This window comes from Patiria miniata, unplaced genomic scaffold (genome assembly GCF_015706575.1).
Source record: "Patiria miniata isolate m_02_andy unplaced genomic scaffold, ASM1570657v1 HiC_scaffold_19, whole genome shotgun sequence".
Taxonomy (NCBI): domain Eukaryota; kingdom Metazoa; phylum Echinodermata; class Asteroidea; order Valvatida; family Asterinidae; genus Patiria; species Patiria miniata.
Genome location: NW_024037057.1, coordinates 4740086 through 4760045, shown reverse-complemented (window position 1 = coordinate 4760045; position 19960 = coordinate 4740086). Strand labels below are relative to the sequence as shown.

The window sequence follows — 19960 nt, the reverse complement described above, 5'->3', positions numbered from 1 at the left end:
ACAATGGTAGTAGAGTGCTCATTCTGATAGATGGTTTTGATGAATTCGGGACAACTAACCTGGAACCAGAGAAATTTGGGTCCATTCTCAGAATGCTCAATCGAAAATTTGGCAAAGAATGTTTTGTCGTTGTAACAACACGCCCCTCTCACTTAGCTAAATTGAAAAGCAAATTTCTCATTCAGAAACCTTTCACCCATGTGAAGGTTTCGGGATTTAGGATGGAAGATATTGGGCAGTATGTCAGAAGATTTTTCTCCCAAAGTTTGGATATAGCTGAGGGGCTTCTTGATGGGATCCAGTCATCGGATATCCTGTCTGATTTGGCAAGGAGTCCCTGGCTACTTCTGCTATTGTGCTTTATATGGAGGGAAGAGGGATCACTACCCGATACTTTATCAAGATTGTTCAGTGAGGCAGTTGCATACATGTTTCGAAGAAAGATGCCTGAATTATCAGTAGTAGTAAAATCGGAGGTGGTGATTGCAATCGGCAAAGTTGCTTTAGAAGGGCTCGTTTTCTCAGAGCAAAAACTTTCATTTCGAGAGGGAGAGTTTGAGAAGAGTGCACTTGATAAAGCAATACAAGCGGGTATTCTCACTAGCCAGAGGGTCATGAAGTGGCGCGACACGCACAATAACGTGCAGTTTATTCATAAGACACTTCAAGAGTACTGCGCAGCTATGTACTGTCAGAGTCTTTTAAGCAAACGCAGTGGGGAATTTCAGAAGATTCTTGATAAACTTGGCGATCCTATGGATATTGAGTACATGTTGCGCTTCTGCTGCGGCGACAATCAACAATGCACACGGCATATATTGCGGATGCTGCACGAGAAGAATCTGCATGACAAGGATTTCGAACGCAAGCCAGTGAAGGAATTGGCCTTAAATTGCTACTTTGAAAGTCAAGCAACAGATTTGTTATCCGTAGATTTCATTGAGTCTTTTTTTACTGGAAACATAGAGTTAAGTGGAAACGACCGCGTAAACTCGCTCGTGTGGTTGCTGCAGCATGTTGCCGAGCAGACAGAGTTTTCGGAAGTAGATTATCTCGATAAAGTAAGCGAAATTCACTTAAAGTCGTGTAACCTGTCAAGGTTGAGTGAAGTCGTAGCTTTGCATTTGACGGCAATGAAAAACTTGCACGTGTTGCATTTCGATGAATGCTTACTAACTGGTAGACATGCAAATAAGCTATTGTCATCATTTCGTAATGGAGGTAACTTGACTGAAATAAGCCTGGGAAGAAATAATTTGGGCGGCTCAGCCAAAGACTGGGCGGTCCACTTGCGAGGGATGAAATACCTCAAGACACTCAGGTTAGATGGATGTTGTTTATACCCGCACGATGTGATGGACATTGCATCATTGGTTGGAAAAATGCCAAACTTGGCCCATCTTAACCTTTCCGACAATGAACAATTGGGTGGAAACGCCGGAACGTGGGCGGCTAGTTTGCAGTCGATGAATCACCTGAAGAAACTTCACGTTAGAAATTCGACCAATAACAGTCGCGATTTGAAAAACATCGCTGAATCAGTAAGTCGCATGCGGAATCTGGTGCATTGTGATTTCAGTAGTTACCCTGATGTGTGGCGTGTACAGTCATTGGGTAATGGCATAGAGTTGAGCATCAAGAGTTTCTCACTTACTGGCAAGGATATGGCGGATGTATTGCAGTCATTCAGTAGTCGGAGAGATTTAGTCAGATTGACCATTCATGACGTTTTCGGTCTGGGTGGTTCCGCAAGTACAAGTATCTGGACTCCACTCTTGCAAAACCTGACGGAACTTCAGGAGTTAGAGTTAAGTGATTGCTCACTGCAATGCGCTGACATTGAACACCTTGCTGCATCATTAAGTCAAATGCCAAACCTGGCCGATCTTAGCCTTTCCGACAATAAAAAATTGGCCGGAAACGCCGGAACGTGGGCGGCTAGTTTGCAGTCGATGATTCATTTAAAGAAGCTTGACATGAGTAATTGTAGCGTTAAAAGTCGCGATTTGAAAAATATCGCTGAATCAGTAAGTCGCATGCGGAATCTGGTGCATTGTGATTTCAGTAGTGACCCTCAGGTGTGGCGTGTACAGTCATTTGGTAATGGCATAGAGTTGAGCATCAAGAGGTTCTCACTTACTTGCAAGGATATGGTGGATGTATTGCAGTCATTCAATAATCGGAGAGATTTAGTCAGATTGACCCTTGATGGCGTTTGCGGTCTGGGTGGTTCCGCAGGTATCTGGACCCCACTCTTGCAAAACCTGACGGAACTTCAGGAGTCAGAGTTGAGGGATTGCTCACTGCAAAGCGCTGACATTGAAAACCTTGCTGCATCATTAAGTCAAATGCCAAACCTGACCGATCTCGACCTTTCAGAGAATTCGAACTTGGGTGGTAACGCCGGAAAGTGGGCGACTAGTCTGCAGAAGATGATGCACCTTAAATCACTCGATTTATCCGAATGTGGCATAAATGAACAAGATATGCTACATATTGCATCATCGGTTGGGGAGATGCCAAAATTGGCCGATCTTAACCTTTCACGCAATAACGGATTGGGCGGTAACGCCGGAACGTGGGCGGCTAGTTTACAGTCGATGATTCACATAAGGAACCTGGACATGACTCACTGTAGCATTTACAGTCGCGATTTGAAATATGTCGCTGAATCTGTAAGTCGCATGCAGAATCTGGTGGACTATGATTTCAGTAGTTACCCTCAGGAGTGGCGTGTACATTCATTCGGTAATGGCATAGAGTTGAACATCAGGTATTTCTTACTTACTGGCAAGGATATGGTGAATGTATTGCAGTCATTCAATAATCCGAGCGATTTAGTCAGATTGACCATTCATGGCATTTGCGGTCTGGGTGGTTCCGCAGGTATCTGGACTCCACTCTTGCAAAACCTGACGGAACTTCAGGAGTTAGAGTTAAGTGATTGCTCACTGCAAAGCGCTGACATTGAACACCTTGCTGCATCATTAAGTCAAATGCCAAACCTGGCCGATCTTAACCTTTCACATAATTCTAACTTGGGCGGTAACGCCAAGTCGTGGGCGGCTAGTTTACAGACGATGATTCACTTAAAAAAGCTTGACATGAGACACTGTAGCATTAACAGTCGCGATTTGAAAAACATCGCTGAATCAGTAAGTCGCATGCGGAATCTGGTGCATTGTGATTTCAGTAGTTACCCTGATGTGTGGCGTGTACAGTCATTGGGTAATGGCATAGAGTTGAGCATCAAGAGTTTCTCACTTACTGGCAAGGATATGGCGGATGTATTGCAGTCATTCAGTAGTCGGAGAGATTTAGTCAGAATGACCATTGATGGCATTTGCGGTCTGGGTGGTTCCGCAAGTATCTGGACTCCACTCTTGCAAAACCTGACGGAACTTCAGGAGTTAGAGTTAAGTGATTGCTCACTGCAAAGCGCTGACATTGAAAACCTTGCTGCATCATTAAGTCAAATGCCAAACCTGGCCGATCTTAGCCTTTCAGAGAATTCGATCTTGGGTGGTAACGCCAGAAAGTGGGCGGCCAGTTTGCAGAAGATGATGCACCTTAAATCACTCGATTTATCCGAATGTGGTATAAATGAACAAGATATGCTACATATTGCATCATCGGTGGAAGAGATGCCTAACTTGGCTGGTCTTGACCTTTCACACAATAACGAATTGGGCGGTAATGCAGGAAGGTGGGCGGCTAGTTTGCAGTCGATGATTCACATAAAGAACCTTGACATAACACACTGTAGCATTTACAGTCACGATTTGAAATATATCGCTGAATCAGTAAGTCGCATGCGGAATCTGGTGCATTGTGATTTCAGTAGTTATGCCAAGGAGTGGCGTGTGCAGTCATTGGGTAATGGCATAGAGTTAAGCATCAAGAGTTTCTCACTTACTGGCAAGGATATGGCGGATGTATTGCAGTCATTCAATAGTCGGAGAGATTTAGTCAGAACGACCATTGATGGCATTTGCGGTCTGGGTGGTTCCGCAAGTATCTGGACTCCGCTCTTGCAAAACCTGAAGGAACTTCAGGCGTTAGAGTTGAGGGATTGCTCACTGCAAAGCACTGACATTGAACACCTTGCTGCATCATTAAGTCAAATGCCAAACCTGGCCCATCTCGACCTTTCAGAGAATTCGAACTTGGGTGGTACCGCCGGAACGTGGGCGGCTAGTTTGCAGACGATGATTCACCTTAAATCACTCGAATTATGGGAATGCAACATAAATGAACAAGATCTATCACATATTGCATCATCAGTTGGGGACATGCCCAACTTGGCCGATCTTAGCCTTTCATACAAAGAGGGATTGGGTTGTCACGCAGGCAAGTGGGCGGCTAGTTTGCAGACGATGATTCACCTGAAATCACTCGAATTATGGGAATGCGACATAAATGAACAAGATCTATCACATATTGCGTCATCAGTTGGGAAGATGCCCAACTTGGCCGATCTTTGCCTTTCATTCAATGAGCGATTGGGTGGTCACGCTAATACGTGGGCGGCTTGTTTGCAGAAGATGATTCACCTGAAATCACTCGATTTATGGGGATGCGACATAAATGGACAAGATCTATCACACATTGCATCAGCAGTTGGGGAGATGCCGAACTTGGCCGATCTTAACCTTTCAGGCAATGAGGAATTGGGTGGTAACGCCAAGACGTGGGCGGCTAGTTTGTGGAAGATGATTCACCTGAAATCACTCAATTTATCGAAATGTGACATGAATGAACAAGATCTACCACATATAGCATCATCGGTTGGGGAGATGCCGAACTTGGCCGATCTGAACCTTTCAAGAAAATGGGACTTAAGTCGTAGCGCAGGAACGTGGCCGGCTAGTTTGCAGAGGATGATTGACCACCGTTTTGTGAGAGATTGTGGCATTGGCAGTAGCGATAGTTCCGTTGAGGAGTGTCGTGTTCAGCCATGCGATAATGGCATACAGCTGAACATTCAGAGGCTCTCACTAACCGGCGAGGGTATGGCGGATATATTACAGTCATTCAGTAATCGGAGAGATTTGGTCAGGTTGACCCTTTGTGACATTGATTGTTTGGGTGGTTCCTCAGAAATCTGGACCCCACCCTTAAAAAACATGACGGAACTTCGGAAGTTGGATTTAATCAATTGCTCATTGATGAGTACTGACATTGAACACCTTGCTTCAGCAGTAAGTCGAATGCCAACCCTAGAATCCCTCAGCCTTGAGGCAAATGATTCGTTGAGTGGCTCTGCACAAACATGGGCTCGCTGCCTTAAACAGATCAAACATGCTGGAAGCCTGAAATTGGGCTATTGTTCGCTGACAGAAGAAGATAAGATACACATATCCGAGGCATGGGGAAGTGAAGTTGATTTTGGGTCTTCTGAAGATAACTAGATGTCCGATGTTTATCTGCGTTGTGATATGTTATGTGATGCGCATGCCCAAGTAGCCTATAAGATGAGCGAGCACGAGTATATGATTTGTATAATTTTGAAGTCATTTAGATCGAGTCAGTTTAAAAGTCACAACTTGTTGTGAAAAGCTAAGAAACGCGGTATTCTACCGAATCCAGTCATTTTGTGAACATAATTAATAACACGATAATCGAAACACGAGTTGATGAAACGAACGGAGATATGACGCATATTCATTTAATTGAGAATGTTCAAATGTAATTGTTTTTTGCAATATTTTTTTAAACCTATATTTTGAAATCTCTGTCTACGAGACTCGCAAAATAACTCAAATATGCTGGACATGGAATGGAGAGGTTAGGTGCAGGTCGTGCAAGAATTGGTCTCTTTAAACACATACTTAGACATTCCGCACTTGAGAACTATCCTCTGTTTGAACAAAGAAAAGTTGACCCCTGATATTATTTTTCGGAAGGGGATCGTAAAGCATTTCTTTGTATACGGGTAGAGTAGTTTGTACCCGCTTCACATATCTGACAGCAATGATTCACCTTAAGAAGCTTGATGTGGGACATGGGCCTTAGTCATGAGTTGGCCATTTTTGTCGAGTTCCCTGAAAGTACGTATTTCATTAATTGTTAACTGTTGAATGGGATGGCGCAAGACTATTTATGCAGGCACAATGCAGCCTTATTTTACTGTCATTTTTTTTAAAATATGGCTTTAAACATTAGAGAATGTTTAATTACACATTTTAAATTATTCATTGAAGTAGACTGGAATTTATTATATATTAACTTGCTTTCATTTCTCTTCGCAAGTTCCAAAAATTGAGATTTTAGCTCACTTTCAATTCAATATGGCCGACTCGTGAATAAGGCCAATACTAACCTTACCAGTTCCGCTTATATGTGCTGTGTACAGCCATGTGATAATGGCATACGACTGGGCATTTGAGGTTCCCACTAACCGGCGGGGACATGGTGGTTTTTTTTTTTACAGTCATTCAGTAATCAGATAGATTTAGTTCATTTGATCGTACATGACATTCGTGATCAGGCTGATTCCTTGAATTTATGGACCCCGCCCTTGCAAAACCTAACGCACCTGAGCTGAAGGAGTTAAGATTAACTCACTGCTCATTGTAGAGCACTGATGAACACCTTGCTGCAGTAGTACGTCGAATGCCGACTGTAGAGTTCCTCAGCCTAGTGGGAAATCGGTCTTTGCAATGCTTTGCAAAAACATGGGCTCCTAGTCTGAAACAAATGAAACACGTCAGAAGCCTGCAATTGGGCGGATGTTAACTGGCAAAAGAAGATAAGGAGCACATGTGAGGCATGGGAAAGTGGAGTTGATTTTGAGTCTTCTAAAGATGACTAGATGTTCATTTATGTTTTCGCTGAGATCTATTATGTGATGCGCATGCCCAAGTAGTCTATAAGATGAGTGAGCACGAGTATATGATGCAATTTTGAAGCCGTTTGGATAGAGTCAGTCTCCAACTCACGTCTATGGTTCAAGTAAATTAAAACCCCAAGTCACACGTGATGTAGTTGGAGTTAGAGTCACGGATAAGAGTCACTTTAATCAATCAATCAATCAAACTAACCAAGGCAACGAAGCATTCTATCGAATCCAGTCATTTTGTATGAACGCAGTGTATTACACGATAATCGAAACACGCGTACAGGCTGAGAAATGGCGCAATATTTCTTTCGAAATTAAGGTATATTACAGTTACTATAGGTAAATGTATGTAAATATACGCTTAATGAAATTCACGCTAAACTAAACATTTCTCTTTCCAATATTTTTTTGAGAGTTTTGGAAATTATTGTTAAATGTTCTGTTCATTGAAAGTTTCTCCGATTTAATCATTACTTAACCATCACAGCCTTTAACTTCATTAGGCAAAATATTGAAAACCGTCTCTCACGGAGCAGTATTTTGCGGATCCCACAGTTTCGAAATTTTGTTGGAAAGTCTCATAAAATAAAAACGTTGGAAACGGAGGAAAGGGCTAGGTACAGGTCGTGCAAGAATTTATCTTTCTGGACACGGAAAGTAGTGCATTTCTTTCCACACTTCAGAACTGGAATGGAAACACTCACAAAATAGTCTCTAAAGCTAATCAGCGGATTTTTTTATCAGAAAGCTCAAATCTTTTAAGGTGCTCTGAGAACTACTTCATCTGTTTTACCAGAGTGTGATTCAATCTGTAATGACATTTTGTATATGTATGTGGCATGGCTCTCTAACTGTTAGAAATGCACATAGGCTCAAACGTGTAACCAAAACTGCTGCTAAGGTGATTGGTATGGATGTTGAAGACCTTCGTGTCATCTTTCAGGAGGTAACACTGAAAAAAACTCAAGTCAATCATGCAGGACCCCACCCACCCAATCCATCACCTGGTAACTGTGCAGAAATCTGGGAGAGTCAGGCCTCCACGCACACATACACAACGTTTTAGAAGATCATCCTTCCCCAACCCGTGCCACATTTTTATTCCACATTTAAAAGATGATTTTATCTTTTTAAATAAATCATGCCTCCACGTACAAATACGCAGCGCTTTAAAAGAGATCTTTTGCTCAACTCATACCACATTTTAATTTCACATTTAAAAGATGATTTCACATTTTAAATAAGACTGTATAATGGTGTATTCGTTTGTATTCATATTGTGTTTGAATGTGATTGAAAATTTGTTCTTGTTTTTTATACAGTGTTAACACACGGGGTGTTGATTTTCATGTTTTTAATCATGATGGTTAATAATAAATTGAATTGAATTGAATTGAATTGAACTATCTTCAGTTTCTGTAAAAAGAAAAGAAAAGTGGACTACTGATCATTCCGGGGAAGGGATCGTCAAGGATTCTCCGTTCTCCTTTGTATACCGGTCGAATATTGGTTCCCGCTTCACAGATTTGACAGTAATGAATATCCAACCCGCATCGACATTGTGACAAATTCATACCAGAGTAATTGAGAGTTTAGTTCAATGCCGGCTCAGTGTAAATGGCATCGTAATAGAATCGAGGCCAGCTTAATATCGGTTCTGTTTCTTGCCAGAGATGTGAATTGAGAGATTGAACTTGTGTTTTTTTTCCAAATAAATAATTAAGACTGCACATATAAGACTTAATTTCATACACTCTCTTGAGCAACGTACAATTATTAAGCACTAAAGAACTACACAGAAAAATGTGGTTTTATTGAAATTATAAAGGAATTAAATTTCACAAAATACAGTGACAGTGAAAAGAGACTGCCGCTGTTTAAATGGGCAAAGCCATATTAGTGAACAGCCTAACAGAAATACTTTCAGCTGAATAAGTGCATATGTATCTAATCACCGAGTCATGTCGCCGCTGACTTTTTGTAAGTCTGGTAAATATTTAATTCAGTATGGAATATTAGAATATTTATCCGTGGCACAATGAGAGTCATACTCTTCGGAGAAGTCTTGAGCTTTCTTACTGATTCAATGTCATGCATGGAATCAGTAAGAAAACTCAAGATTTCTCCGAAGATGGTTCATGCTGTTTATAACTTGTACATATCTTTGTGTTACCCAACTGTTTATGAGAAATGGAACTCCAAGTTTGAAGTGTACATATTTTTACCTTTTATATTGTGCCACACGAGGTTATCATAAACATTAATTTTTGTATGCAACTGATTCTAACAAAACTGAGAAAAGTCTCTTGGATTGAAAAGTTTACATACCATTCAATGTGTATTTGTTTATTGGACAGAAGCCACCTGATTAATACGGTCGGTATTAAATGTATTAAACTCCTTTGGACAGTACACCAAAATTGCAGCCAGTCCTTTTGGTGCGATAACTGCGCATGTTATGTTTAACTGTGGCTTCACTTCATAAGTTATATAATTTAATACTTATATCAGATATTTAATATTGATGATTCCAAATTTGTTTTCTGAAACATTTACTGTTAGAGTTCCACACTTACTGTGAAAGTAACCAATTGTGTTGTGTAAGTGCATCTTATGTCACTGAGATGTTCTCTTCAGAACAAGTCAGATTTTGTTTGGTTAACACCAGGTTTTGTTAGAAATCGATAATGAAGAGAAGCTGACACTGATTTTGTTTTCAACTGTTACAAGTTATGAATTAGATTATCCAAAGATTTCAAGGGAGCTGTGTCAGAGTTGAAAGTTATGCTTTCTTTGAAACTGATTAAAACAAAAACACGGTGTCTGCTCATATAGCAATATTTCTGTAAGCCTTCAACTTGTACTCGTATTGAACATGATACTATATTTATCCTATATCATGATTTGTATGATAGTGATCATATTTTCACTCACACAAGGTTTTAATATTTGTTTTATCAATTGCTTAACTCGATCCATATTCAAAGTTATTAAGGGGACGAATGATGTGATAACTAAATATGAAGCACAAACCAAGTGAAAGTTGAGTCACGATTGAAGAGTCTACATATCATCCAACATAGCTCAGCAAAGTCAGATGATATGATACATGGGCAATATTTGTGATTGCTTTAACTACGAAATACTGGATTTTATCGAGTTTCAGTAAAACGTGTATTGATGTGAAAATATTGGACGTGTACTTTTAACATGTCTGATTACTGTTGTAACTATTTGGTTAATTGTGGGAAATAAGAGGTTTTTTTTCTCAGACGCGATTAGCAAAGCGTTAAAAAGGTTTATCCGGTTTATTGAAAATCACCAAGTACAATTCATTTTCTATGATTAAAAATGCCTTTTTTTATTTGTCACACCCAGCTGTTTATCTCCCGAGAATCTGGGAGTTATTGTTACAACAGGTTTATTTGTTCAATATATCATTTTTTGAACATCCACGTAGGTCTCGAAATAAACTTTTAATTATACTGTAACCACATGTTGTCATCTTTGTTGTTTATACGGTTTTTCTTGTTGAAATGAGCTGTTGGAACATTTAGTATTTAACAAAGATATTAAAAGTATTACGCGGTGTTCAATTCTGGAAATTATGATTAATTATCAATTTAAATACCCATTTCATAACCCTATCTCCCTATTAAGAGTTTTGATTTAAGTCGTCTACATGAGAGTGGAAACTTGATTGGACGATCCGCGGTCATCTGATTAACATTCCACCAGTAAATATACGCGGTGCATTACTGAGATCTATTGCTGTCCCCTCAAATTAGTAGAAAGGTTTACTGAAAACGACGGTAATACTGACTATAAGAGCTGAGTTTGCAGTCTGTGCCATAACCAAGGTCAATGACTCCGTTTGGCTGCTACGGCAACGAGGTGACAGATAGACTGGTTCCCGCTCCGTTGGAGGTCAGATTCGATGAAGGAGGGCCTGGGAACCAGTCTAGTTGAAAGGCCGATACAGCGCACTAGCGCGTGAGTTGCCCCTATTGTTAAACTATTAGCATTACAAGTGAATTCTATCAATGGTATGCGGAAGTATTAAACTTGGCCCTTGCTCTTCTATCCGTTCAGGATTTCGAGAATTTTCCATGCCTGTTTCTTCCCTTCTTCGATCTCTATTGTGCAGTCTTGATTAAATTGTTCCTTTTGAATAATGTAATTTGGATGAAGTCAACTCGCCAAGTCTGGTAGAGGTAGAATGGAGATGGAACTTTACAAGACATGATCAGGATTTAATTGTCCTTACACAGTGAAGGGTGCAGTTTTGCCGTGAACCTGGCCGAAAGAGAGATAACAGGTAAAATACATTAGGGGTACATCAGTTCCGGGGTGGGGTGGCGGTGGGGCCGGTAGGATGAAGAAGACACTGCACTTTTGTAGGGATTTTTCTGAAGTATTACTCGAACAGCTTTGAGTATGAAATGATCATGTAATAGCGGCACTGAAGGACAGACCCAATGTTGAATTATACAAAAGTACGTGCCGTTGGAAATGTACATGAAAATGGAAATGCAAACTTATGTTAATAATATGTATTTATATCGGTTTAAAAGAACACCCATATACAAACATTTGATTTTGCTTTTAATGCCACACCGAGGAAACGGAAAGGGTTGAGGATTGTGGAACTCGTAGATTAAAGTTCAGGGTCATAATACGTATTTATAAGAATAGAAATGGTTTCAGAAGAATATCTCTAGAATAACTGGGCATTTCAACTTCAAATTTAGTTGTTCCCGGGATTCCCCAGAAGTCTGTTGGTTTGGGGCCAATAGGTCAGAGGTCAAGGTCATTATGAATCAAACAAATTATATGGATATCCGTGGAATTACTTTGCATATCAACTTCAAACTCGTTCGGTGGGGTACGTGTCCCTAGAAGCCAAAGTTAAGCCCCGAATATCCAAGAAGAATATCATTATGGATGAAGGAATCATGAAATTTAATTTCTAGGTAAAATGGTTTACCATTTTCGAGGGTATTTTTTGGTTCTTTGTTTTTTATGCTAATGAGAATGTTCATATTCATGAACAAAATTGTGATGTCGTTTCAGGCAGAAAACTTAGTGTAACAGCTATTTCAGCACCAAAAGTTGCTAAAAGTGCCTAAAGTGACAGAAAGTATTACTGATAAAGATTATTATGCTATGAGAGGTTGCATTCTGTGCAACAATCGGGTCAACGAGTCTGTTGGACCGTAACGATGAGGAGGTGAACAGGTAGACTGGTTCCCGCTCCGTTCGAAGATAGAATCAATAGTGGAGGACCCGGGAACCAGTCATGTTTACAGGGCGGGACAGCGCAGGAGTAGTAGGTATGGGGGGGGGTACGAGACCAACCCCAATAATTTGCCCCCTCTCTCCCCCCTTGGCCACGCCCCCCACCCGCCCCCCTCCCAATGATCTCAGTCTCAGCCCCCAGGGCCATTAGGGAGAAGTCAGGGTACCAGACTTTGCCATAGGTCTGTGGGTAGTGCAGGGCCATTGGGAGAAGTCAGGGTATCAGACTTTATCTCTTCCCCGTCTCTGCCCTCCCCCCATTGTCCCCCTCCCCACCCCACCCCCTCCCAATGATCTCCCTCCCAATATCTCAGTCTCAGCCCCGAGCCAAAACCGGGGCCCATGATCTCTCGTCTTGAAGATCTGTCTCTCTCTAGCCGGTGAGTCACCACAACGTGACCTTGAAACGTGTTGAGGCACGATAGAAATTTGGCGTAAACAACATGACCTTGAAAAATGTGTGAGTCACCACCACGCGACCTTGAAACTCGAGACAAAAAAAATTAGCTTCTCTATCTGTAAAAAAGGTAGAGGAGCTGTTTTTTAATATAAAAAATGGAGAGTAATATGTTTAGACCGACGAGTATTTGAAAAATTAATAAAAAATAATATCGGTTTTTATTAAATATATCAATGAGTGAAAACCTCGAGCTATCTGATAAAACAGATCAGTGCGATCATCATATAATCATCGAGAATGGTTATTTAGTTTGTGAAACGTGCGGTGAAGTAGTCTCACGTTACTTTGATTTTTGGGCAGAAAATGCGCAAGAAGATCGTATCAATTGGTCAATTTTAAAACGAAACAAAAGAAAAACTGTGGAGAAACTTGTTTTGTCTGTGTGCCCAGAGCAAGGCTCAGAAGATGCCCAAGAAACAATCAATAAATATAACGAGCTCGTTAATTACAAAACATTGAGGGGAAATGGTTGCGTCAAACGATCATTAATAGCGGCGTGTTATCATCACGTCGTTGGATTAGATAAAGAACGAGTTAGAGATTTATTTAAAGTGACTCAAAATCAATTTAATAAGGCACTAAAAAGATACGATGACCACTACAATAAAGGCGGGGCCGAGGGTGTAGCCCTAAGAGGTGAAATAGAGGTATAACTCGGTGGTTCGCTTTCATAATGTTTATTTACCGTGAATTTGAACTTGTAAGTTTTTCGATAAGAGATTTTTTTTCTTTTGCCAGCCGTTCGTCTACCCGTTTTTTAACTTCTTTTTCAAAGTCTGTATCGTTTTTAATCTTTTGAAGCTTTGTGCTGGTCTTTGTTCTAATTTTCTGCTTTAGCTCGTTAAATTTGGCGAGCTCTCTCGTAATCAATAAGAACTCTTCGTGCGATATATCTCCGTCGTTGATGGCTTGAGACACGTATTCTTCAATCGTGTTAAGTTTGGAGTCTGCTAATATTTTAATCTGGTCGTGCTTTTTTAGCTTGGCGGATAATCGCCTAGACGCGATTCTAAGCAAAATATCTACACCAAAAGCGCCTATAAACGTTCCTTCTAGCACCAATCCAACGGGGGTTGATATAACACCCAAGAGAGCGGGAATACCGACAGCCCCCGCTATAGCCCCCAATCCTTCTAATCCTATCTCTACGTAATTAATAGTGTCGATCATTCTCTTTATTTTTTTATAGGTGCGCTCTCGATGGTCTCTCTCTTTCAAGATTAAAGATCGAATCTCTTCAATCTTTTTAAGTCTGTACACTTTTGTTTCTTCGTTACTATTTAATCGGAGTACATCTCCAGAAATATTGGGGTATAAAGCCTTACCATCTATACTCATGTTTTTAATATAAAAAGATTTTAAAATTAAAAGATCTCCAACTCGATCATGATACTCACACCCTTGTTGTTGATGATCTGTCCTTTTTCACCTATGATTGAAAATGTCAGTTTGTCGATTATACCGTTTTTAAGTTTCTTGAAATCCTCGACTCTATCAGGCTCGGGTTCGCGCGTACCCACGGGTACGATTTTTAAGATGTCGGACGGACGGCCATCAAAAAAGTTTTCACTCGTACTTAATTGCGGGCAGCGAATAAACAAAAATTTAAACGGATTAATGTCGTAAGACCCCGTATATACCACTTTGGGTATCAGTCTTCCCTTGGGTAAATTGAGTAATCGAGAGACTTCTCTGTTTAAACGCAATTTGAGATTGACGTCGGTTACAACCAACGTCACCTTTTTAGATTCTCTAAATATTCGAAAACTTACCCCGGGTATATAATTTAAAATGAAATCGAACCAATCGACGTCGTACCACCCAGGTGGGATGGTGACCGAACCGGTGACTCCGGCTGGTAACGGCGCTAAAAGACTCGGAGAAATAAAATCTAAATTATCACCAGACACGACAAGACTCCCACGTATTGTTATCCCAGCATTTCTAATTACTCTCGCTCTAGGTTCGCTTATTATACCGTCGATATATTCTAGCGCTATCTTTTTACCTTCATTGATGAAGCTATTTCTGTCATTTAAGATGTATCCCAAAAAATCAAGCGTATTTTGTTCTACGATGGTTAGTTCTCTGAGTTTTTTTCTATCAATAGCTTGATTGTTTTGAGTTATTTGTTTTTTTTCTTCTTTGATTGATTCTAAAGCAGAGTCTAGTCTATCTTCTTCGTACGCTTCTATAAGATCGTTTATAACTCTATTGAAAGTATTTTCGTCGTTAATTAAATAGTCATAGGGTATCTCAGGTACCAACGATTCAATAAAATCTCTATCTGTTCTTACTACTAATTCTGGGTAAAACTCTTCGCCTCTTCTACCATCATCAGGTCTTTCAGCGGGTCTCGCGTCTATTTGCGTATACCAATCAATCTCCGTGGCGCTGGAAATATTAAAATATCCGGGGTTAAACATTACCCTTTTTACGCGTAAAGATTTTTGACCGTTTAAATTATCTACGACGTCTTCTAATTTAAACGTCTGCTCATTTTGAAACAAGTGAAACGAATGCATTTATTTTAAAGTCTTTTTATATTAAAACTGAAACTAAAATAATGAGTGATTTTAAGTCGTTAAAAAAGCAGATACAATCGATAGCTGATCAGGTAACGAGACAAGTAAATCAAAATGTAGCCAAGGCAACCGAGCTAAAGCATCAAGCTGCACACCAAGCAAAGTTTTTAAACAGCACTAAACCCAGTGAACTGGAAGTTATAGTTAATAATACCAACGGGTTTTTAACCTTGTTCCCCGACTTAACCTCGGACTATAAATTGCCTCGCATCACAACGGATGAGGATGTAGATCGTTGGAAATCACACCCCATGTCGTTTTATCAAAATCAGTTAAATTTTGCGATCTACTGCGCTACTACGGGCTGCGGTGTTGGATTTGATCTTTTAAACGCGAGCAACCGTTACGTTTGGGCCATCTTTAACTTTCATTTATATTTTACGGTTAGAAAGATCCTGTACGACTTTGCCGCTCCTTTACCGGGAGATGACGCATTTAAAGCTCTAGACAACAGTTATAATCTCAGAGCTTTTACCGATACCTGTTTGTTGTTTGGCATAGATCAAAACAAGTCTTTTAAACAGACGAGAGACACAAACTCTAACGGTTTAGGTATAGCTTATTACTGGGACACGTCTTACGTACCCGTACCCGGAAACGATTATGATACAACCGACCTTAATCTCGAGTATAGTCAGTATCGTAAAAATATGATGGGTGGAACTAAAATGGGGTTTGGTTTGGACGATCCACCCAAGGGTTCGGGGCGTTACAGCGATTATACCGTAGCCTTTATCGAACAAAATGAATCGGTACAAAAGGCTTGGTTAGATTTTATACCCGACACGAGTTCGTTTACCCCCGCGGGAATCATAAAGATCAACGAATCGATCAGATCTTACGTGTACGCTTTACTCGGTGCGCAGGCTCAAACAAAAACGAGCGTATTATCACCGGGCACCGGATTAGACGCTCAGAGACAATTTAACGTCATCGTTGAAGATATCATCAATGCAGTAGACGACATGGAAACGAGTATCAATCAATTTCAAGACTCTTTGCAGTATGCCAGAACGCCTTTAAATTTTGTCGTGAAACCGGGGTTGTATTTAATTCCATCGGATATGAACTTGAGGGTTGGAATGCACGACGGCTATAACAACAATCTTCAAATCGCTACCCAGAGTATGAAAACTGGTTTGGTGCCAGATTTAAACTCACAACCTCAACCGGACGACTCTTTTGATGACACCGATGACGTCGCGCCACCAACACCCCCAGAGCCTATGACCGATGTTGTATCACCAACACCAGCACCAGCACCTACACCCCCACCAGCGCCTACAGTTTTAACCCAAGAACCCACGAAACTACAAACTCACCAAGACGAAAAATTATCGTTGACGGTAGGAATATTAGCTATCGTTGGCATGGGTATTTTAGCTTACGAGGCAACGCGATAAGTCACACTCTAATCACAACACAAAAAAAAAAGCCTTACCAACTTTGCGCTGGTAAGGCTTATTTTTTGTTTAAACTTGATTACAATAACTACCATCGTTTTTGCAGGTAGGCAAACACCAAGGCTCCCACACCCAAAAACAAAGCCCACACGTGTTCGGCCAACCACGATACGGACTTACTCAGTGCGTTAAATATCCAACTGAGTACGCTGCCTATGATACCCGGCAGAGCACCCAACGCGCTCACTCCGAGTTTTTGAAGAGCAGATGCAAAATTAGCGAGTTGTTTTGAAATCCACTCTTTGATACCGCCTTTTGGTGTTGGTGTTGGTGTTGGTGTTGGTGTTGGTGCAGGTGGCGCGGGTGGGGCACCCACACCTCTCACGCTAGCGACGATACTACTCACTACCGTGCTGATGGCTAAACTCAAAGCGGTTAAAATACTTACTACGGTCACACCTTGTTCTCTAAACAGAGTTCTAATCTTTTCCGCCAGAGTCGTGTCGTCGCCTAAAATTTTATTAATGGTTTCTTTGATTCTAGCGATCTGACTTTTGAGCCCTCGTTCGTTGGCTTTTGCGGCTTCTAATCTGGCGGATCTTTCAACGTCTAAGTCGCTCAATTTATCGTTTAACTCTCGTCGTTCTTCTTCGCTGATCCTATGATCACCTAATTCATGTTCGGCATCAAATATCTCTTGGTCCAGTTCTGTGAGACGCGCTAAATTAAGTTCTAGGTTACCTCTCAACGTCTGAAGACTTTTGTCTAAACCCTGGAGTTCTCTGTAATTTAATCCTTCCGTTTGAGCGCCGGTGTCGCGTTGTAAATCGTCTATAATCTCGGTTACCTCATCGGTGGCTCTGGGTAGTTCTGTCAGGGGGATACTCTCGGGTTGTACTTTTTCGAGTTTATCTTTTAGTTTGGCAAGTAGTGTTGGTTTATAGTCAGCGATTTTGAGGGTGTCGCGAATAAATGCGGTACCATATTTACTTTGTAAGGTACTTAATTTGTAATATATTCTTTGACCACCTCGTCTATAAGATAATGGTTCTCGACCTTTATATGTTTTAACGTATAGATTTCTGTCTTTACCAATTTCAAAATCGTTGGGGTCGATAAACGCGGGGTCTATATTATTTTGTTTGTAAAATGAATCAACATCTTCTTTTATTAGTTCTATAGATAAACTGCTTATTGTACCCGTGCCCAGGACGTTTTCTGTGTCTAGTGGTGGTGTAGTAGTATCAAAAGTATCGTCCCAATCTAGATTGGTCTCTGCTACATCATCATCATGGTTATCATCTGTTCTTTCGTAGTCTGGATCTATCTCAAACCCACCATCAGCCATTATTTAATAAACCTATTTAAATTATGTCGTTTTCATTATACTGCCCGGTAGTATACCCTGGGCCACCAACCAATTTTGCGTGGCCAGAGCTCCACTTATAATGCCCGTCAATTTAGCCGCATCTTCTACGCTTAGTTTGCTTAAATCCGGCGCTTTCATTTTGAGTAGTTTATTTCCTACCATGGCGTATACTATCACCAGACCCGATATGACGGCTCCGTGATAAATCGTATTAGCTATTCCGTTGGTGTCAAAGTTACTCATCGTTTTTAATATAACAATTTTTAAATTGCTGTTTATTCCATGTCTAGCGTTTTGGGGGCGCTGGGTGTAGTGGGTTGCGTGACTACCGGCACTGGCTGTACTACCGGCGCAGTTGCCTTACTTTTTAGTACCAGCAACCCCACTCCTATTATGGACGCTATAGCCCCCCACATCGCCCAAGAGTTGTAGTCTGGTGAGCTCGTAGCTTCGTCCGATGTTACGTCCATTTTTGCTAATTTTAATTTCATCTGTCTATTGTGCTCGGCTAACGCTTTACCCTGCTGAATTCGTTTAGGATTTTTAGTCTTGGTCACTCTCGTTACCGTCGGTGACGACGTTGTTTTTATCGGTTGGGGCGTCTCTGTCTCTGCTGGTTGAGCTGTGATCGCTGCTTGTTGATCTTCCATTTATTATATGAGGTTTATTAAATTTCAAATGTTTTGTTGTGATAATCGTAGCAACTAGGGGTGATATTAAAGTTCCGTACTTGTAACAAACGTCGCTCAACATACCAGCCATACTCGCGCTTATAATAGGATCAGAACTCAAGTCGTTGGTGAGTTCTTCTTCAGAATCTATAGTGACGTAATAGCCTAAAACTTGTACGGGTGTAACAACGGCTAACACTCTCGAAAATAGACTTAAGGTGTATTTACCAACAGTTTGAACAATTTCATTTCCAAATTTAGTTTCGTACAGATGATATAATTTGTCGAGTTCTTTGCTGTCAAGAGCTTCGATTTGTTTAACGGTGTATTCCTTTCCCAAGTACTTTCTAGAGTTTCCGGCTGCTATGACACCGCACAAACGATCTTTATGTTCTGCGTTGTGATCTTGTTCGTTCGTTAAAGTCAGTTTTAGGTCCTCCATTTAGTAAGAAAGGAATTTAATTTTGTTGTAGCTGTTGCAACTTTGTTACACAGGTAAAGGTACTCGTAGGTGTAAAACGATAAATTAATCGATATGACGATAATAGCCAAAAACTGCAAATACTCGAATATTGCTATCATTTACTAACAGCAAAATACATTTTGTTGACGTTTGTTTATCAACAACTCAATAGTTAGCTGTCAACAACTCAATAGTTAGCTGTCAACAACTCAATAGTTAGCTGTAATCAACTCAATAGTTAGCTGTAATCAACTCAATAGTTAGCTGTAATCAACTCAATAGTTAGCTGTAATCAACTCAATAGTTAGCTGTAATCAACTCAGTAGTTAGTTGTAAAGACCTCATTAGTTAGTTGTAAACAACTCATTAGTTAGGTTACTAACCTACTCAAGTAGCTCGTAACTAACTGGAGGTTCGGTGTATACGACCAATTTACTATATTTCACATCTCTCAAACGTCGTTTTATATCATCTCGTTCTTCAATGGGTACGACGTCATTTTCGTCTAACGCTTGATCAAACGATGTTTTATCTTTGCAGTAAAATAAAGCCAACCAGGCCGTGTTTTCTCTATAATCTTTTAAAACGCTGTTGTACTTTTGGGTCAGTAACCAACAGCTGTGATTGACGTGTCTTCCGCTAAATGCCATCTTGCTTAACGCGCACGTCTTTTTACGATATTTAATCTCTTGATCCGAAGAGCAATCGTCCACGATAAACAGCGTGGCAACACCTTCGAATATTTTCCTGTAAAAATCGATCGCTTCGTTGAGCGTCATCTTGTACAATTCCGGATCGCAGAGATACACCTCGGGATCTGCGTGAATCCACTTTCTTTCGATGTACGTTTTGTTTTTAAATATGGTTGGG

The 19960-nt window shown here is 40.6% G+C and overlaps 1 protein-coding gene across 1 annotated transcript in view; it reads left to right on the top strand.

The window, feature by feature from the left end:
• The window catches only part of LOC119726054, a 45694-nt gene that overhangs the window by 12052 nt on the left and 13682 nt on the right, over window positions 1–19960 (top strand). The gene's annotated exons all lie outside the window — the stretch shown is intronic.